The 18,273-nt window shown below is 41.9% G+C and overlaps 2 long non-coding RNA genes across 3 annotated transcripts in view; one reads left to right on the top strand and one right to left on the bottom strand.

Moving 5' to 3' along the window:
* LOC111922671 (uncharacterized) overlaps window positions 1-18,273 on the bottom strand; it is a 58,321-nt gene that overhangs the window by 2,934 nt on the left and 37,114 nt on the right. For both annotated transcript variants that reach the window (XR_015284295.1, XR_015284294.1), the window contains 4 exons: window positions 17,879-18,052; window positions 16,112-16,353; window positions 9,006-10,120; window positions 4,608-4,739 (listed from right to left, as the gene is read on the bottom strand). This is a non-coding gene — a long non-coding RNA (uncharacterized LOC111922671). The remainder of the gene's footprint in view (window positions 1-4,607; window positions 4,740-9,005; window positions 10,121-16,111; window positions 16,354-17,878; window positions 18,053-18,273) is intronic.
* LOC111922668 (uncharacterized) lies at window positions 6,813-8,455 on the top strand. Its single transcript, XR_002860637.2, has 2 exons — window positions 6,813-7,017; window positions 7,484-8,455. It is a non-coding gene; the product is annotated as an uncharacterized LOC111922668 (long non-coding RNA).

Here is an 18,273-nt window from a genome sequence, read left to right as displayed (position 1 = left end):
AAGACCAGCTTTCTCAATGGCTTCCTGGCCAGAAAGAATTGCTGGCTGCTGAGCACTTGTGGAAAAATGCTCTATTGAGAAGTGTAAATGAGAATGGAATCTTTCTGAAAATCTGGATCCAACAGGGGACTATTGGCACTTGGAAGTTTGGCCCTCATTTCTTTTGAAATACGTAGCTCTTAAATGAGCAAAATCAGAAGTGATTTTTCAAGTCTCCTGCCTTCATTTCCCCTTATTCCCAGGTAGCAATGAAAATACTTGTGGTATTGATGTCAGGCATTATGCTCAAACCAGAAAAAAAAAAAAAAGGACACATTTCAGTTTTTTGAGTGCTCAGGTTTCCTCCAGATACTGTTTTAAAAACAGACTCATTAGGAAATTCTCCAATTATTTGTATTGTCTTCCCATGTTAAAAGACAGAATGTGATTTCTTAATTTCAATATTATTATTGAATAGGGATAGCTATTCCCTGCAGAATAAATAGATTATTCCAATCCACTCAGGGATCAGCATTATTTCTGGCTGCTACATTTCCCTGGGAATGCATACTAATGTCATGATAGGTATTTGACAGTGGTATTAAAAAAGTAAGAAAGGAAAGAGACGTATCAAGTCATTCGATTAGTGATAAAGAGAGAGCGGGAGATCAGCACCTGGAAACACATGCAAGTTCTCCCATCAGAGAGAATCCCATTTAAAATGTAACAATTCTGACACCTGATCTTGGCAGAATGTAAGTCAGGGCTGATTTGTCACAGATCTGCATGGGAGCAGGGCTTCAATGACAAAGAAAGCAAAATTTACTTTCCATATAGCTACACAGTGCCGTTTGACTTCAATAGGCATTGCAAATACATGCTGGGAGTTAAACTCTGACTCTGCTAAAAGTCAGGGTTGCAGGAGATTGCACTGAGATTGTAGGCAGGACAGATCAGATATTACACAAGCAAGAAGGAAATACAAACCTCACAGAATTAACATATATTGTCACATTCTATTAAGGTTTTCTGTAGGGCTAGATCAGATTAAATGCATTGAATCACAGTCATCTTACAGCATATGAAAATATTGTCATGGATAGAATTTTTCATTAGTGAATAAAATGCAGAATAATGAACAGTAGACAAAAAAAGTGAGAAGATGTAAAGCCAATCAAAGGAAGGGCAGATGTTTAAAAAGTCTTGCTATTCAGGATTGTGATCCAACAAAAGCAATTATGTTTCTGCTTTCTCAATTTCAAAACAGCAGAAAAGAGCTTTGAGGTTTTTCCAGTGCTTATGGTCTATCTCCACACCGTTAACTGAACAGAAGGTAACATAATACCAAACATAGCCAAAGGCAACTGATTCCATGCAAAGCTTATAATCCAGTGAGTTAAAGGGGATCGTAATCAAGAAGGATATATATATATATATATATATATATATATATATATATATTCAAAAATTGCCAAAGAAGTCTATAAGAAGCCTAATTAAATTCTCTTATAAATCTGGAAGAGGAATCATAAAAAGAAAACTAAATCAGTGCCTACAGGTGGAAATTTCACTTGGTAACTGCCCTCTGAACTCGTTGAGAAAGATAATGTGTGGAATTTTGTTGAGTAATGACTGGCATGTGACTGCAGAAAAACAATAGACTCTCTTGGCAAAATAATGAATATTATTTTTGCTCAAAATTTTATTGTGTTATTTTGAATGGATAAATATCTGAGCTGTAATTATAAATACAGTCTACCACACTTCTCCAGTATCCCTAGCCATCCATCTAGACAAAAGTAAGTGAGGCTGAATATGGAAATCTTCACTGAATGCAGTATATGTATGGCCCAATATGCTATAGAACAGAAAAGAACATGACAGAATAGCAAGGGAAAAGATTAAATGCCAGTAGTTCTATATTGTGAGAGAAAAACTTTCTTATTAATACTTATGCTGGTCTGCTGTAAAGAGATGCTGCTTGCTAGTCAGAGCAGCACCCTAATAAAAATGGTGAAGGTCTCATTTCACCCTTTGCAGTAGTCAAGCAACTTATTAAAACTCTGCCATTGAAAGTGGTCTGCAGTGAGAGACAAGCACATGCAGCCATAGAATAAAAAGTTGAAGTCCATGGAATTTTTGCCAGGGACTTCAGTGGGGCTGAGATTTTTCCCACAGTTTTTCTCCTCTTTCTCTGATTCTTGTTCTGCTTTGCTATTTAAACAACACAGAATACTTCCCTCTTCCTTGACTCCTTCATCAAGGGAGGAGGAGGAGGCATAAAATCTCCTTTTTTGCAGGTAAGTGGGTAGAACTTCTTCAAGGCGTCGTAAGATCAACCTGAGCACAATCCTGAACAGTCTCTTACATACCTAAAATACAACTTCAGCAAAATGTAGGTGCATACTGAAGGTCACATAGAAAATCCCACCAATCTCGATTAGGTGTCTCCCAGGCACGTGTGTTGCTGGGTGTCACTTCCTAAGGTGCCCAGTACAGTCCCACTGTATCTGTCCAGCCACTCCCACCCACAGCCAGCTCAAGTAAAAATGAGTGTAACCTCCTGCAGGCAAAAGAGTTGGAGGCCTGCTTTCCTATGTAGCCAAAAGTGCTAAGGTACAGTGAAAGCAAGGACAAATCCTGGAGCAGGTCCTGAGGGTTCAGGAGAACAAGACCCTTGGTCTTGCCAGAGAAATAAAAAATGAGAGACCAATTGCTGCCCCAAGACACAGGCTTCGCCTCATTTTCCTGATCTCTGTCTAAAGCAAAGTAGTGTTTGTTTGGTTTGGGTTGGGTTTGGGAGGTTTTTTTGCAATATGTAGAAGAAAAAGCAACAGCCTGGTTGTCTCGCATTTTGAACTGGCCCTGCTACAGGGTTACATAGTTAAACCATTCCTATTTCCTTTCACAAGCTGAGCCTCCCTACCTCATACCCCGTTGGGTAAGAACCTATGGGGTTTGCTGGGGAGGTCCACAGGACCATAACATAGGACTGGTCTGGGTTTTGACAGCAATTGAGAGCCCTTCTTGTTTTCTAGGGTACATGGTGCTAATGTTCACATTCACCCTTTTGAATGTGAAGGGGTGTAGTTTCATTACTCAGGATCAGCTTACAATAAAGCAGTTCCCCATCTGGCTTGGAAAAAAGACAAAACAGGCTCACCTCCATCTGCAAAAGACCATGTCAGCATAGTCTCATATACTCTTGGTCTCAGCATTCTCAGCCACTTCCTTTCAAACACAACAACCGCTGTCTGCCCTTTGTGCAATTGCCTGGCAGCTTGAATGCTTTGGGAAACAAAAGTTTTCAGTTCTCTTGATTTTGAAGGTCCCTTAAGGAGACTCTCACTGAGAAAGAGGTGGTATCAGGGAAGAGGACCACATCTTACTTTGCACTGAAGTGAGTAGCAGTGAAGTCAAGGAGTCTATGATTGCAGAGCTAAATAGAGCAAAGGCAAGGCACTTTTTAACATTGCGTGTAGCTAGGGAGGGGCTAACTTCAGGGTTCAGAGCCTCTCATTCTCAGTGGGAATACTTATTAACTGCACTACTCATGGCACTCCTTTCTTCTACCTCTGGCTCTATGGTCCATGCTTTCTGCTGCATAGTGACCCAGATAGCAGAGAAAACAGAAACACTCCCTCTTTGCTATTTCCATTCTCACCTACATCCTTCTGATGAAAATACTATCTCTACATTATTGTAGAATCTGCTGAGATAGGGCTCAAGTCACACTTCTATGCCTCGTATTCAACTGATTATTACCTAAAAGTGGTATCACCATGAACCTCATCCCAAAGGAGAAAAGAAACAAGCCACCTGCCTTCGAATGTGCAAGTAAGATAGCTAAACACAGGACAGTTTGGTTCAGAAGCTGATATTCAAAGGCACACTTAACTGCAGCTCTGATGTGGAGCAAAACTCCTCTTACTGGGATTTCTTATCAGCTTCAGTGACATATTTAGCTTGCTATGCCCATGCTTAGGGTATATTTACATTGGTGAGTATAGGCAGTCATGTCTGCTCCATCTGTGTTCCTGGCCAAATGAATATATGGCATTACCTTCCTGGAGATTAGCCTTGTGAGCTTAGGTCCAGAACTGTAGCTATATGGGTACCCACAGGAGCAGGCAGAGGTCTCACTGTACCCATTTTGAAAGGTTACTTTTTAAGTGCTAGATTTTGCCAGTCAGTGTCAAGGGATTTTAAGCTTTTTCTACCTGCATGTTGCCTGTTCCTTAGCCCCTGCTTGTGTCCTAACCCAGGAATTTTCTCAATGCTGATATCTAAAGCCAGAATGCCACTCCCTAGGCTGGATCTTCAAACTGTTGGGTCAGTTTGTGTGGACACACTTGAATTATGTCAGCTGTTAGCATAAGCAGAGTGTGAGTGGTGGCTTAGACTGACCTTTGCCCAGGTTACAATGGGCTATTATAATAGCCATTTAACTTGTGTCCTATGTCCTTGAAAGCCAGGCTCAGTGATGACACAAAAGTGAGAGGTCAGATTAGACATCAAAGAACCTGCTGCTCCTCCAAGAATCAGCAGTCATCCCCACAGTTACCCAGTGGCAGCAGCATCCAACTATGGTTCCTCAATATGTTTTACTTCTTCCCCTCCCCTCTTACAGCTTGAAAAGCCCTGGGGGCCTGGTCTTCTTTCTCTTCCTTGAGGCAACAAAGCAAGGCATCTTGGTTTATCCCAGGCATGGTGTGGTATGCTGTCACACTCCAAATGTGGCAGTCTCTCAGAAGCTTGGGCTGCAAGACAGAAGTAAATATCTGAATGGTGGTGGCAAAAAAAAAACAACACAATGAAACAGCACATCAAGACTTCCCCTCAGCACAGAGGCACCCCCTCATTGCTGAGATAGGTTTACCCTGTTCCTGTTTCACTCTCAGGAAAGAAGAACCCTGCTTCCTCACCAGCCTGCCTGATGGCTCACTGAGTAGAACATGCTCCTCCCGACAGTGCAACAAGTGGCACCAGTTGAGAAGTGGTTTAAAAAGCCATCCCTTACTACCTCTCAGATAACAGTTGGTGCCTTCAAGCAGAGAAACCTGCCAGAGTACGTGCCATTTGGATCACAGCGTCGGGAGAGTCACAAAGCTCATCAGGACAAATCCATAGGCAAACATCCAGTGTACACAGAGCTTTAAGGGTCTTGCTCAGCACTGTGAATTTTGATTTAAGAGCTAAGCACCCCCTTCCAGGTATCACATAGCTGGCTGAGGACTGCTATTAGATGAGATTTTCTGCTGATCAGGGTAAATAGGTGGATGCACTCAGCTGTGTCTGTCCAGAAGTTTGTCCCCCTTCCCTTTTCCCCCTTTCCCCAGATGTTACAGCCCATTCGGTTTTATAATTTAACACATTCTGATTGCTTCTTGACTTCCAGAAAGTGATTCAGGTTTAAAGAGAAGAGCCTTTGGAGGTGGTCTTTTCTGCATGGCTTCTTGTATTATCCCAGGAAAATTGCACTGCGTAAAGCTTAGAGGAACAGCTAGAGAGCTCATTTCAGCTTTTTGTTTCTGGGATTCATGTTGCACTGTAATAGATTAGCTATTGCATCCATGAGGGTTTTGAAAAGGGAAAGGAAAATACAGAAACACCTCAACTGCACCCCTGCTCTGCCCCCACTAGGCTCCTCTAAATGGTTTCTGTAGGAACAGATGGCATAGGAATAGGCTCTGTCAGCTTTGTATGAGCTAGGAACTCCCTTGTGTGAAGGGAATCCTTGAATGGGGAGATTCAGCAGCTCCCCAGCTCTTTCAAAGTGGGTCAAAATGATTTAAGAATCTGGCCCATTGCAGCCTCATTTCCTCTGAAAATCATACCAAACTGAGGGGGTGGTGGGGTGGTGAGAAGATAGAGAATAAAATTTCAAAGAGGATCAAAATATGCCATTTTAGCTTTTGTATGTATAAACATGCATAATATGACATTTTGTTTAGACAGTTATTTAAAAAGAAACTTACAATCTTTTTAATTAACACAAATGCAAAGGAATAGGCTATAAATATGAACACAGGAAGGTAGGAGTTGACAGCACACAGCCTTCCAGACAATCTTTTTTTTCAGTTGTTATGTTATGGGGTATAATAAAATTTTGTTTTCCTTTGCAAATTTTCCATAATGATTATGTTTGTTTTAGGTAACAAATTAACTGTAGGTGACATTTTTTTTCCCCATGTATCATGTTGTGTCAGAAGCCCTCACCTTACAGCTAGAGTGGGAACAGTGAATGAGATTAAAGGATGAAAGAAAAAGAGAGAGCAAGATCACCATATGGGCAGACCATACCTGAATGGTAGATGTGATATACTGTCTAATTTATGTTGCTACCACTATTCAAACATCTCTGGCTCCAAGTCTCATCACCTTACCTCACCTTACCTCTGCCATTCCACTGCTGCCCACCTCGCTTTACCTCTGCTGCCTATCTGCTTGACTCGTGAAATGCTAAACAATTTTGATATTTACCTGTTTATGATTAAATTGCAAAATGATCTGTTTAGTTCTGTTCTAAATTAAGGTCTACATTAAATGTCATAGCATTTATCTTTCATAAAATGAGACAGCAAGGACACTAATTTCCCAGGCACTCAATCACTGCCCGGTGCCACCGGAGAGAGTAGCTGTGGAGGCGCGTGCCCACCATTCACAGCCGGCTTGACAGCACCCAGGCGGAATCATAAAAGTCAATTAATCATTAAAAGCTGTTACCAGCCCGTATTGAACTGCTGTGGCACAAAATGTTAATCAGCCCCACATCAATACCATAAATTCCTGCAAATTGGAGCGGTCGATAACGCCGAGGCCGGGCAGGTCGATGGGAGGGCGCAAGGCCTCTCCGCCAACATGGTGGCTGGGCAGCCGGCCTGTCCCGTGCTGGCCCGCTGGGGCTGAGCAGGTGCCGATGCATCACTGCCCTGATGGGTCTGTCAATAACACCGAGCAGGGGAGGGCAGCTCTCACAATTTAATCGCTCGAGGCGCCGTGTGTCGCTGCATACGTGGCAGCTTAAAGCAGGGCCAGGTCAGTAGCTGCCCAGGGACGGGATGGGGCGGCTGGCGCCGTATGCCATTAACCCGGGCGCTGCTGTGGAAGGAGTCACCTGGAGCTCCTTGGCTTAGGAAACTGTTCCCTGCTGAGTTATAATGTTACTCATGAATGGTCCTGGAGTTGTTCATTAATTCCCTGTGGGCACAGTGGTTTTTATTAGCCTGTGGTGCAGTGCTGCCAGGCACCCATGAAATGGGGCACATGGAGGTGTGAGCAAAAGGGGAAGGTCGCTTTTGCCTTGGCACCTGCCTGACAGTTTTCCCCACGTACCTATTGCTGCCGTGGAAGTATGAGCAGTACAAGTGAGCTGTCCCTGCAGAAGAGAGCTGCCCCTGTGGAGAGGCCACTTAGGGCCTCTCCTTCTCACAGCAAGCCTATGTCTTTCAGTGTTGGCTGTGCCAAAGACTTCATATGATTTCCTCACAACCCTCATTTGCAGGGCCAAGGAGGACTCCTAGTTTTCCCACCCAGACGTGCAGAACAGACTGGGCTAAGCAGAAGACCCTCTAGCAGAGAAGTGCCATGGAAAGGACTACTTCCCAAGGACTCGGTTCCCTGAGGGCATCACAGCAATGCTCCTGCTGCCTTCTGCTGCTGCTTCTTCTGGAGGGGACAGATCCCTGCCTACCATCCACAGGGCTGCCCAAGGCTCAGCTGAGTCCAATCCATTTATCTCCTGTAACTGTTATTAAATCTGACCTGAAGTGGGGGAAAAAATAGCATTTTTAGGATTGCAGGAAATTAAGAAACCTCTTTAGAGATGAAAGAAATGCTCTGTACTGTTACTCTAGAGAAGGATTGTGTTCCACTGGTTTCATTGTCATTTAACGTAGAACATAAAGGTTAATGCTGAATAAAATAATACTCATGTTGATTATTTTAATAGTCTCAAAGTATAACTTTTTCCCTGGACTGCAGTTATCTAATCCATGTACTGTACATGCACCAGCAGTATTTTGTACTTTTTCACAGCACAGATATGATGGTTCCATTAAGTTCAGGCTGAGAAGCTATTGTGTGTATCTCTAATACAATCATTCCATACGCAATGGAAAATGGAAAATATACGGATCTACAGACATACTAATTCCCAAGATTTGTACATTTTTAAAGATTAATAAAAAAGTCCATCTTATTATTATCTGAGTTATAGGAAACATCAAAATAAATTAAGAATCCTACTTGCAAAGAAATCCCCTATTCAGCATATCGAGACAGGATGATGTTATGTGTGTTCAGACAAAGGTAATACAGTCCCTCTATTTAATTGCCCTGACGCCTTGCTCAGTTCCTCCAGCTATACTCTGAGAGCTAAAAAAACCCCGCTCATTGTTATTAATTGTATTCCTTTTTAAATGTAATACCATACTGCTGTGGACTGAGCTAATAAAACATACTCATATTACCAAAATAGGTATATTTCTTCTTGTACAACACATTCTATCAAAACTGTCTGCTAAAGACATTGTGTTAAAGACCTTTCACAGAGCTTTATAACGAATATCTCAGCTACTCCAACATTTCTATTACATGATCATTAAAATGCCCAAGAGAACTAAACAATATAGTGTGGATCCAGTTATCATATAAGACTTTAGAAATATTATTAATTCCTGCCAGTGATTTATGTTAATACTAATGCTAGATTACATGCTATGGCTACTAAACAGCTACTGAATACCAATTCACACAAAGACAGTCCCTGTCCTCTCTGTGGAAGCTGCACTCTTCTGTTATAATGAGAACCTGAATTATTTATCTCTCTTTATCCTACAGTAGTTCACTTGACCACAATCACTTTTTTTTCCCTGTGTTTCTACCACACGTAAATGCATGTAAACATGACATAACAACAACCACTATCTTTGCTTGTTTCAGCCACATGAGATCAGTCAGAGGATGGAAGCAAAAGTACTGCTGAGAAGGAACAGGGTACAACGTTGCCAAAATGACACCCCTACCTGAGTGGCCTTCAGTATTTTTAAATGCAGGTCCAGTGTAAATCACAAACTGAGCAATACAGAAGATTTCCTTGCTAATGGTTTCCACTGCTGTCAGCTTGTCTCAGGTGCCCACTGCTTTTCGCAGCTCTAGCTGGGTGTGAACAGCTCCTCCGCAGCACGTGCACAGGCTCTGCTTGCTCTGAATGAGACTCAGGCAAAGCCAGCAGTGTGGGCAGGATCAACTACTCGTCCATTTTGGATATTCATGCAAGAAATCAATTGCAGAATATTCTGAGTCACAGAATATTCTGCGTTGGAAGACACCCACAAAGACCACTGAGTCCACCTCTTAGGTGAGTGGCCCATACAGGGATCAAACCCACAGCCATGGCTTTACTGCCACCATGCACTAACCAGCTGAGCTAATCTCATCTTTTTCCTAACCAAGAACAGAGGTGTGGCCAAAGCTCTTTGACATGAGGTGTGAGTACTGCATCCACAATACAGCTGAATAGTCCATGGCATTTCCATGGGAGTAGTTTTAAACTGTCTGTAACACACCTGTGTTGGGTTTATGCATTATTGGTCAGAATCATTTTGCTCCATTCATACATGGCACATATAAGTTGAATTCCATCTGTGATATTTGTATGCTGCAGCCCCACTACCTGCTGTCTCACTCTGCACTTCGACTAGCCTTGGCTCATCTAGAGGGTAGGAATACAGATCTGCTGAATTAGTTCTGAGAATCCTTCTGGAGAGTTTTTTGAGGAGGATCTGTTTTCCTGTTTTCAAAATAAAGAAGTTCACACTGCATGTAGGACATTATTTCAGCAGTAGGACACCAACGCATCTCACCAGTTCTTCCATGTTCTTTGCAAGCAGCAGTGAAAAGGATGCTCCTGGTCATGACAGCCATCCTACAAGCGTCAATGTGGAGACATGCAGATTCCCATTGTGCACTTACTTCTCTGTGATCCAGGCTCAAGCAGAATTCACAACTGCATGTTTCTTGCCATAAGGAGTTGCAGAGTGCTATTTTACCTGGTGACAGGACAGGTAGGAAGTTGATCTGAGCTGCTAAGGATCCATAATGGCAACAGAGTAGCATGCTGTAAATGGAGGATGGTCAGCTACAGAAAGAGAGAAAAATACATTCATGGAAATTTTAACCGCATCTCAGCTGTCGAGGAAGAAGACTATTTCTATTCTCAGGAAATGCTGAGAAAGGGGTTTAAAAGGTTATTTAGAAATGTACAACTCAAATTACTTTTGCTAGACAACTTGAAACAGGAATAATGGAAAACGCAAAGATAGTTCACAAGGCAGCATGTGCCATTTACAGGTACTCCGCTACCTGTAGGTATCAGATGCACAAAACTTGGACTTTATCAGGACTGTTAGAGGACCTATAGCAGAATTTTCTGTATTCTTGACCTCTCAGTTACAAATGAGTTGGAAGGCATATTTTTCCACTGTGCTTTTAACTGTCATTCACTGCACTGTTTCACTACCAGTGCCCCTTGGCTTATAGGACATCCCATGATGCATTTTTCTACAGCCCTTGCTTGTCCAAGGCTCTGCAAATTGGCTCAGTTGTTCTGTCAGGTAAACCTATCAAGGTCAACAAAACCATCATGTTGACCACTACCCATCTTAGTGACTCTTTTGCTGTCAATTTCAGCCACCATCTTGACAAAGTTTTTTTCACTAGAAAAAAACTGTGGAGAAGGGTGAGATTTTTATCAACACCCCTTCCCCCCTCTTCCTTTAAAGAGATTGATTAGACAGAATCATTTGTAAGTACGACTGTGTGGATGTTTGAAACCACAGAAGGGGTATATGTGTGTTATTAAAAGCCAGGGTCACTGTAAGGACTTGAATCTCAACAAGAACTCTCATGGTGACCTCTGAAATACTTCCTTCACTGGAAGGATGTGAACAGGGCATTTGCTGTTGGGCCACAGGAGAGGGGACCTTAGAGTCCAGCTGTGGAATGGAGACTCAGTTTGGCTGTGCCACTTACCCACACTAGCTCTACCTTCCCTTTTTCCTGCATCTGGTTTACTTTGCACACATTTTCTTGGTAAGCTAGTGATGTCTGCTAGCTAATGACCTACAGGCTCCTGAAACTGAAAGGAGAAGGAGAAAGACATCGTTCACAGTGGGGCAGAAATGAGTGAGGATGGAGAAGCAGAAGTGACCCACAAATAGTATGAGCTCTTGAGCCTCTTGAGTGTGCATGGGGAGCTTTGGAAGCAATGTTGACCATATAGTGTGAACCAAATCTTTTTTAACCACAAAAACCTAGCTCTGCACTATTCAGTGCAGTGATGTTTTTGATATGGTGCCTCAGACAAGGACTCTGAATTCTAATTAGTTATAATAATTAGTAAAGTCCAGTACCCCAAAGATGGTATTTTAATTAAGGAGAACAGAAAGTCAGATTTTATGTGCTATAAGTTAATTTAACTCCAAACCCTTCAGTACTACACTATAATTTCTATTATCTGATATACTGGTTATGGTTGCAGTGGCTACCATGACAAACCATTTTTCTTTTGGGGAGAAAAGGTGTAGAGGTAGACTTTAACCTTTTAAGGCAGTCTAAACCTAGAGTAATTCTATTGAGTTTGAAGGATTTACACCAGATTGACAGTGTAAAAAATGAGGTCAGAATCAAGACAGTAAAGCAGTGCCATTTAGCCTCTATCAGAGTTGATGAGGGCTTACCTTGTAATATTTAAAACCATGGGTATTTTAGTCAGATAGGGAAATGCACTTTCAGAGTCCAATTTAACAAAGTCTAATTTCCAAAACTGAAGCCCTGTTCTCCTAATCGGAGTGACTTTAGATCCATATGGGAATATCAAAACATGATTGCCCTGAAACTCAATCTTCTTCTTTTTAATTAAAGAAAGAATCCTATCTTAGCCACCTGAGAATCTGAAAGATAGTCTAAGTATTTGACACTCAGAAAAACTTTTAACAGATAAATTATGATGACAAGAGACAAAAACTACTATCAATAGTAAAAGCAAATCTAAAATAAAACTAAAGATGTTATAATAATTTAGAAAAAAAAAGCTAATCAGTCCTGATCTTAAAATTCTTCCTTCAAGCCAAAAATAAATGTGTTGCAGGAATTAATTTAAGATATAGAAAGTCGTGACTAGATCTCAACTGTTGTAAATCAGCAAAGCTCCACTGATTTCAATGGAGCTACAGTAAGATAGGTTAGATAAGAGTCTGACCCTCAATTGCTTTGTAATTTTTTTCCTAATCAACTAACAAAATACAGTTTTTATGTTAATGTAGAATCATAGAGTCCTAGAATGGTTTGTGTTGGAAGGGATCCTTGAAGGTTATCTGGTACAACCTCTCTGCAATGAGAAGGCATCTTCAATTAGCTGAGGTCACCCAGCACCCTCTCCAACCTGACCTTGAATGTTTTCAAGGATGGAGTATCCATAAATCTGTTCCAGTGTTTCACCACCATCATCATCCAAAATGTCTTCCTTATAGCTACTCTGAATCTACCCTCTTTGAAGTTAAAACCATTCTCCCCTGCCCTATAGCAACAGGCCCTGCTAAAAAGTATGTTCTCCTCTTTCTTATACATCCCCTTTAAGTATGGAAAGGCTGCAATAAGATCTCCCTGGAGCCTTCTTTTCACCAGGCTGCTCTACCTCAGTTCTCTCACTCTGTCCTCACAGGAGAGGTGTTCCCCTCTAATCATTTTGTAGGCAGGGTCTCATTGTGGTGGAGTAGAGAGGGAGAATCACCTCACTCAATCTGCTGGCCACACTTCTTTCAATGCAGCCTAGGATGTCACTGGTTTTCTGAGCTGCAAACACACCGTGCCAGTTCCTGTCCAGCTTGTCATCCATGAAACAACTGTCTTAAGTATTTGTTGTTCCTCAGTCATAACCTAGTGTTTATTTTGTACCCAATCTCCCATTTTTTCTGTTTTAACAGTTTTAGAAGTATGAAATATCTTTGAGAAAACACTTTATTTAAATCAAATTCTGCAACCTTGACAAAGTGGCTTTTACAACACATTGAACCACCTTCTCCTGACTTTGAAGGAAGAACTAGGCAATGCTAAAGGGTTAATCTCCTGGCATAGTTTTTCTGGTGTCATTCAGGCTAGCATACATAGGAATGCACATGTAGTTACATACCCTATATTGCTTGACAGGCTTTTGTTAGAAAAGTTTACTGGATACATCCCACTTTTCCATTTTTAAAGTGTGTTCATCCACAAGAATGTTGTATTGAAAAAATAGAAATTGAACACAGCTGAGATAAATAGATCACACTAATATTAACACTCCTCTGATCCCTGCAGGCAAAAGCTGAAAAAGCATTTCAGGCTCAGGGCTGATGCTGTGGGTGCTGTGCAGAGACTTGTGTTTCCAAGGAACAATGACTGGTTCCTCAAGTGGTCCTTCAGTGCCAGCACTGGAGCTCTGGGCAGTGCTGGCAGAACTGCCTCCCCAGCCAAACAGTAAACAAGGTGGGGGATGCAAGGTCTGCTTTCCCCAGCAGATGAATTTCCTGAACTGCTGTACTTCATGGCCACACAAACACCTGGCTAAGAAAAGCATTGCAATGACGTGGAGCTGGAAATGAGTAGTCGAAGGGCTGGAGGGTCAAGAGCTACCTAAGGCCATCTAAATAACACCAAATTTGTCACCAAATAAGAAGCCACACAATCTGCTACACAATCTGCCACACCATACCACACTAAACTTTCAAGAGCCGTTCCACAGCCTGAATTACAGACGAGAAGCAAACAGGAAGCATAGACAAATGGTGGAGTTCTGGCATCCTATGCCAAACCAATTAAGCAGTCAGACCCATGGGTAAAATTGTCTGGAAAGAAAACAGCTTTGTGCCCTTCCTGAGTACAGCACAAAGAGAACTGGGAATAGTGCAGGGCTGGAAGGAGACCCAAGCCAACCAGCAAATTGCAGTGTGGTGGCTACACTGAGATCTGTCCCCTCAGTGCCCTTGGTTTTACAGGTGTTGAGGTCCCCAGATCACTTCCTAACAACTTTTCACTTAATGCAATGAAAATTAAACCCATGTAGATTTTCTCTCGTTGACAGAGAAGCTTTTAAAACTTGGGCATATAGATATGTGACATATAAAATCAACTATTTTGTGCTGTGTTCTTTTCATAGATATGTGACATATAAAATCAACTATTTTGTGCTGTGTTCTTTTCCATTTGCAAGTCTGGTTTATGGTCATAGCAATAGTAGAAGGATAGAATGCCCCTTATTATTTTAACCATCAGGTTGCCATTGTGAACATTAAATAGCATCCTGACTGCTTCAAAATAAAAAGCATCAGCAAATATTTAATGCTATACAAAAATTAGAAAAGGCTGAAATTGTCTCTCATTTGCTAACCTTAATCATATCAACCTGTTCACATACATGAGTGTATCAAATGCCAAAAGCCTGCTGGGAACCCATCCCTTTGCCAGCTGGTATGCGCTGTATTTGATCAGAACTCTTTTTTGTATGGGAAGCAATGAAAGAGCATCCACAGCCTTTTGACAAAAAAAGATGAAAATCAACAAACACAACTGGAATTTTCTGAGAACAATCACATAAACTGTGTGTTCATTTATTTTCCTACAAACAAGGAGATAGACAAGAGGATGCAGCCTGTGAAAGCCATGCTTATCTAGGACAATATCACTGAGGCAAAATATATTACTGCAGAGAAAGCACATGTACTTCCAGTTTTCACCAGGAAGAGAAGCTAACAGTTAGTCTGAGTACACGGAGCAAGCCACACAGATTGACAAGGAATTTTGTTCCCAAATGTTCATCACCCCTTGAAGAAGTTATGTGTTTTGCTGCACAGTGGTATCATTTTTTTCCCCACAGAATGTGGAAAGAAATTCAGCACAGTGGAGGAGCAGATCAGCAAGCAAGGGGCCCTGAGTTATGCCTACAAATGTCCTCTGCAGCCCTTGAGAGGGAAGATGGAAAGGGGGCCTGTTATTCCTGCCTGGATCATTAAATATGCTCTGGGCCATCCTGCTGAATGCCTTTCCTTCCTGCAGCTGAATTATTTTTTGACTGAAAAAGGAGTAAATTTTGCACTAGAAACTTTCTCTTAAAATACAATATTGGTGAAAGACCAGTGGGATGATACATGTTATTATTAATCTTTTAGTCTAAGAACAAATTTAAACATATGGGCTTAAATTTTCTTCTCACTTTACTGGTCTTGCTGCTTTTAGCCTTGCCCACTGTTTTTGCTCCTGACCAATATGCCAGCAGCTGTTTCCATTCTATTGCTGCTTTCCCCTGGGTAGCTAAAGCGAGGTCTCTCTTAGCACTGAATTCTGCACTAAATAAAATTCTGCCTTTTTAATAATGAATCCTTCCCATTGTCTCAGGGGCCACGCACACAATTAAGAACAATATGAAATTTAATTAACACAGGATAATAATAAGGGTATGAATGTCACAGGGAACTCTGAATACAGGCCCCCCACAGCAAATGATTTGGGAACTAGAGTGAAAGCCAGCTGCTAACACTCAGGTCCCAGATACCCAAGTGGCATTTCAACACCTGACCTCAAGTATCAAGGTACTGGAAGGAAAGAAAAGATGACTGCCAAGCAATTAGAACCCAAGTGCTACAGATCTGTGCAGGGTAATGCTGTAACAGGGAGTTATACCATAGGTGGTGGTGGAGGGACTGGAGTTTGGGCTCTAACAGCTCTGAGTGCCGGCAAGCTGTCCGAGGCAACCCCTGAGGAGGCACCACAGGTCACATTAAAGGGACGTTTCTCAAAGGGTACTCCTGTGCTAGTCACTATGATGGTCACAGGCCCGTCCTTTAAACTGCAAAACCCCTTTCTGGTTCACATGAGGTGTTATCTTTTTTGCCATGTGTGTCTACATCCAGAGTGTATTCTGCAGTCCTGGAGTACTTTCAGACATTGTTTGGGAATACCAAGGAGTACACCCTAAGTAGCATCACAAGTACAATTTTTACTACCAAACCAAAAAGGCAAGAAAAAAGGGTAGTGGGTAGAGAATGGAAAGAAGCAACTGCTACAGACAGCATTTTCATTAGGGGAAAACACTCACTTGCTAAGATTTAGATAAATCTTCATTACAAAATCCAAGCACAAAGGTAGACATCTGAAGTGTGGTTAAAGTATTTCCATGCTCTTGCTTCTCCTGTCTTTTTCCCTCTCCCCAAGGAGCCAACACAGCTCTGGCAGTGCACACTGGCTGAGAAATGGGCTTCTATTCCTTAGACTGCAGTCATGTGCGTGTGTCTTCTCATTTAAGCTCTTCCATTCTGTTTCTTTCAGAGGCTGAGAAATCTGCTTTTGGGGAGAAGATAAAAAAAAAAAAAAAAGAAGTGGGGAAGCTCATTAGCAATTTGTTTAGAATTTGAATGTCAGCATAGTCACTTATGTCTAAGTGACTAAAAAATGTATGCGAGTACTCTGACTTTCAGCAAGAGATACAGCGTTCTAACATCAGAATGAACAATATAATTACTGTGTGTATGAAGACATATTGGTCTCCGTATAATGAGGTATTCAAATCTGCTCCACTTGAATCAGATCACAGAGATATATTAAACACACATGGCGAAAGAATTCAGTGTAAGGGTAACCATGTGTTCTGCCAAGTCTTTCTATGCATGAATGGGCTGCCAGGGCACCATAGGCTACAGACAAAGTACAGGAGGGCTGTGTTCAGAGGTAGGGAAGTGAGGTTGCAAAGGTATTTCCTCTTCATTCCCTCGAACATGTGAGTGTCTCCCATTTCTCTTCCTCTTTCACAGGCTGGTGCACCTCAAAAGCAATTCCACCAAAATTTACTGTAACATTACTGTATCAGGGTTCCTTGGTATGGTTTATTACTGTATATTTACAGCACCCAAGAGTGAGCTGGCTGCCTGAGAGGGGTAGTGATCGCAAAGGCCACTCTCGGTTTCGGTTGCAGAATTGTTTTCACAAATTTGCGACATTCTGGAAAACATGCCTCCTTTTCCAGCGCCACTGCAGCTATTTTCAAGCAGAGATGCTTGAACTTCCTGGCTGGTGGCAGTGTGTGTGTGCCTGATAGGTGCTGAGGATTGATTGACACATTGGGAAGCCAAGGCTTGGGCCCCTTGCTGTGCCTGAGATCATGAGTATGATCAGGAGCAATCATTGTCAAAGCATAAAATGTCAATTTTTTGGCAGTGTTATTTCAACATCTAGATACTATGAAAAACATGGTAAGATGAAAACAGTAGCTGTTTTGCTTACTCGTAGAATTGTTTAAGCATGGATACCATAGCATATTGAGTTACACCCAGCTGCCAAAACAGACACGGAGAAGGTTTCTGTGGGTCACGGAAAAGACTGAGCATGTCGTTCCTTGGGTGGCTGAGCTGTTGCAGAGACCCCAGTGTGACAGAACAGAAAAACACAAATGAATCAAGGCCATGATTTTAGTCTCTGCCACTCACAAGTGAGCCTGTGGTTAGACAGACGAGTTTCTCTGCTCAGAGTGCTGACTGATTTTAAAGGAAATTTTGTCTTGCTTTTTGTTCCCAGGGCATGTGTGATATTTATGATGTACTAAAATGCATTTCTTTGGGTACAGCTGCTCATATGTCTGTTGGGTACATGGGCATTATCAGAGGATGTTTCTCTTTTCCATATGTTGATGGAAGCAGAATTTCAGGGTGTCAGGAGCAAGCTGGGAAGGCAGGAGGAGTCCTTGCTCCTCTCTTGGCAGACACTATGTCAGCGTTCTGCAGAGCACTTATCAAGATGAGGGTGGCAACTCATACAGAACATAGGTTCTGGGGAGAAAACATCAGTTCACGCGGCTGCCAGCGATACAAACCTGGTAAGAGATTTATCAGGAGAAGCCTGTCCATTTCTTGGAAGTGAAAACTCACTGTTTTGAAGCAGAAAACAGAGTGAGACCTATCTGTCTCTTCAAGGAACCACAGCTGCCAGAGGGAAAGGTGTCAGATATGGTTACCAAACCCAATTCTTTTAGAGGCTTCAGTAGTATCTAGGGAAGAGGAAGAGTCAAAAAGATTTAATGGGAATAACATGTGTACAACATCTCTTAGAATAAAGCTCAGACCTTATACTTTATTTCACTTAAAGATATACTACAGAAGTTATTTGTGCAGAACTGGGGAGGTAAAGCTGCAGTTTTAGAAAAAGCAAACTAGGGATGGTTCCTATCCTCTTCTGTTTCATACAAATCTTTGAAGTCTATGTGATGTT

Source organism: Cyanistes caeruleus, chromosome 3, assembly GCF_971803275.1.
Source record: "Cyanistes caeruleus chromosome 3, bCyaCae1.hap1.1, whole genome shotgun sequence".
Classification (NCBI taxonomy): Eukaryota; Metazoa; Chordata; class Aves; order Passeriformes; family Paridae; genus Cyanistes; species Cyanistes caeruleus.
This window is presented reverse-complemented; position numbering and strand designations above follow the sequence as displayed.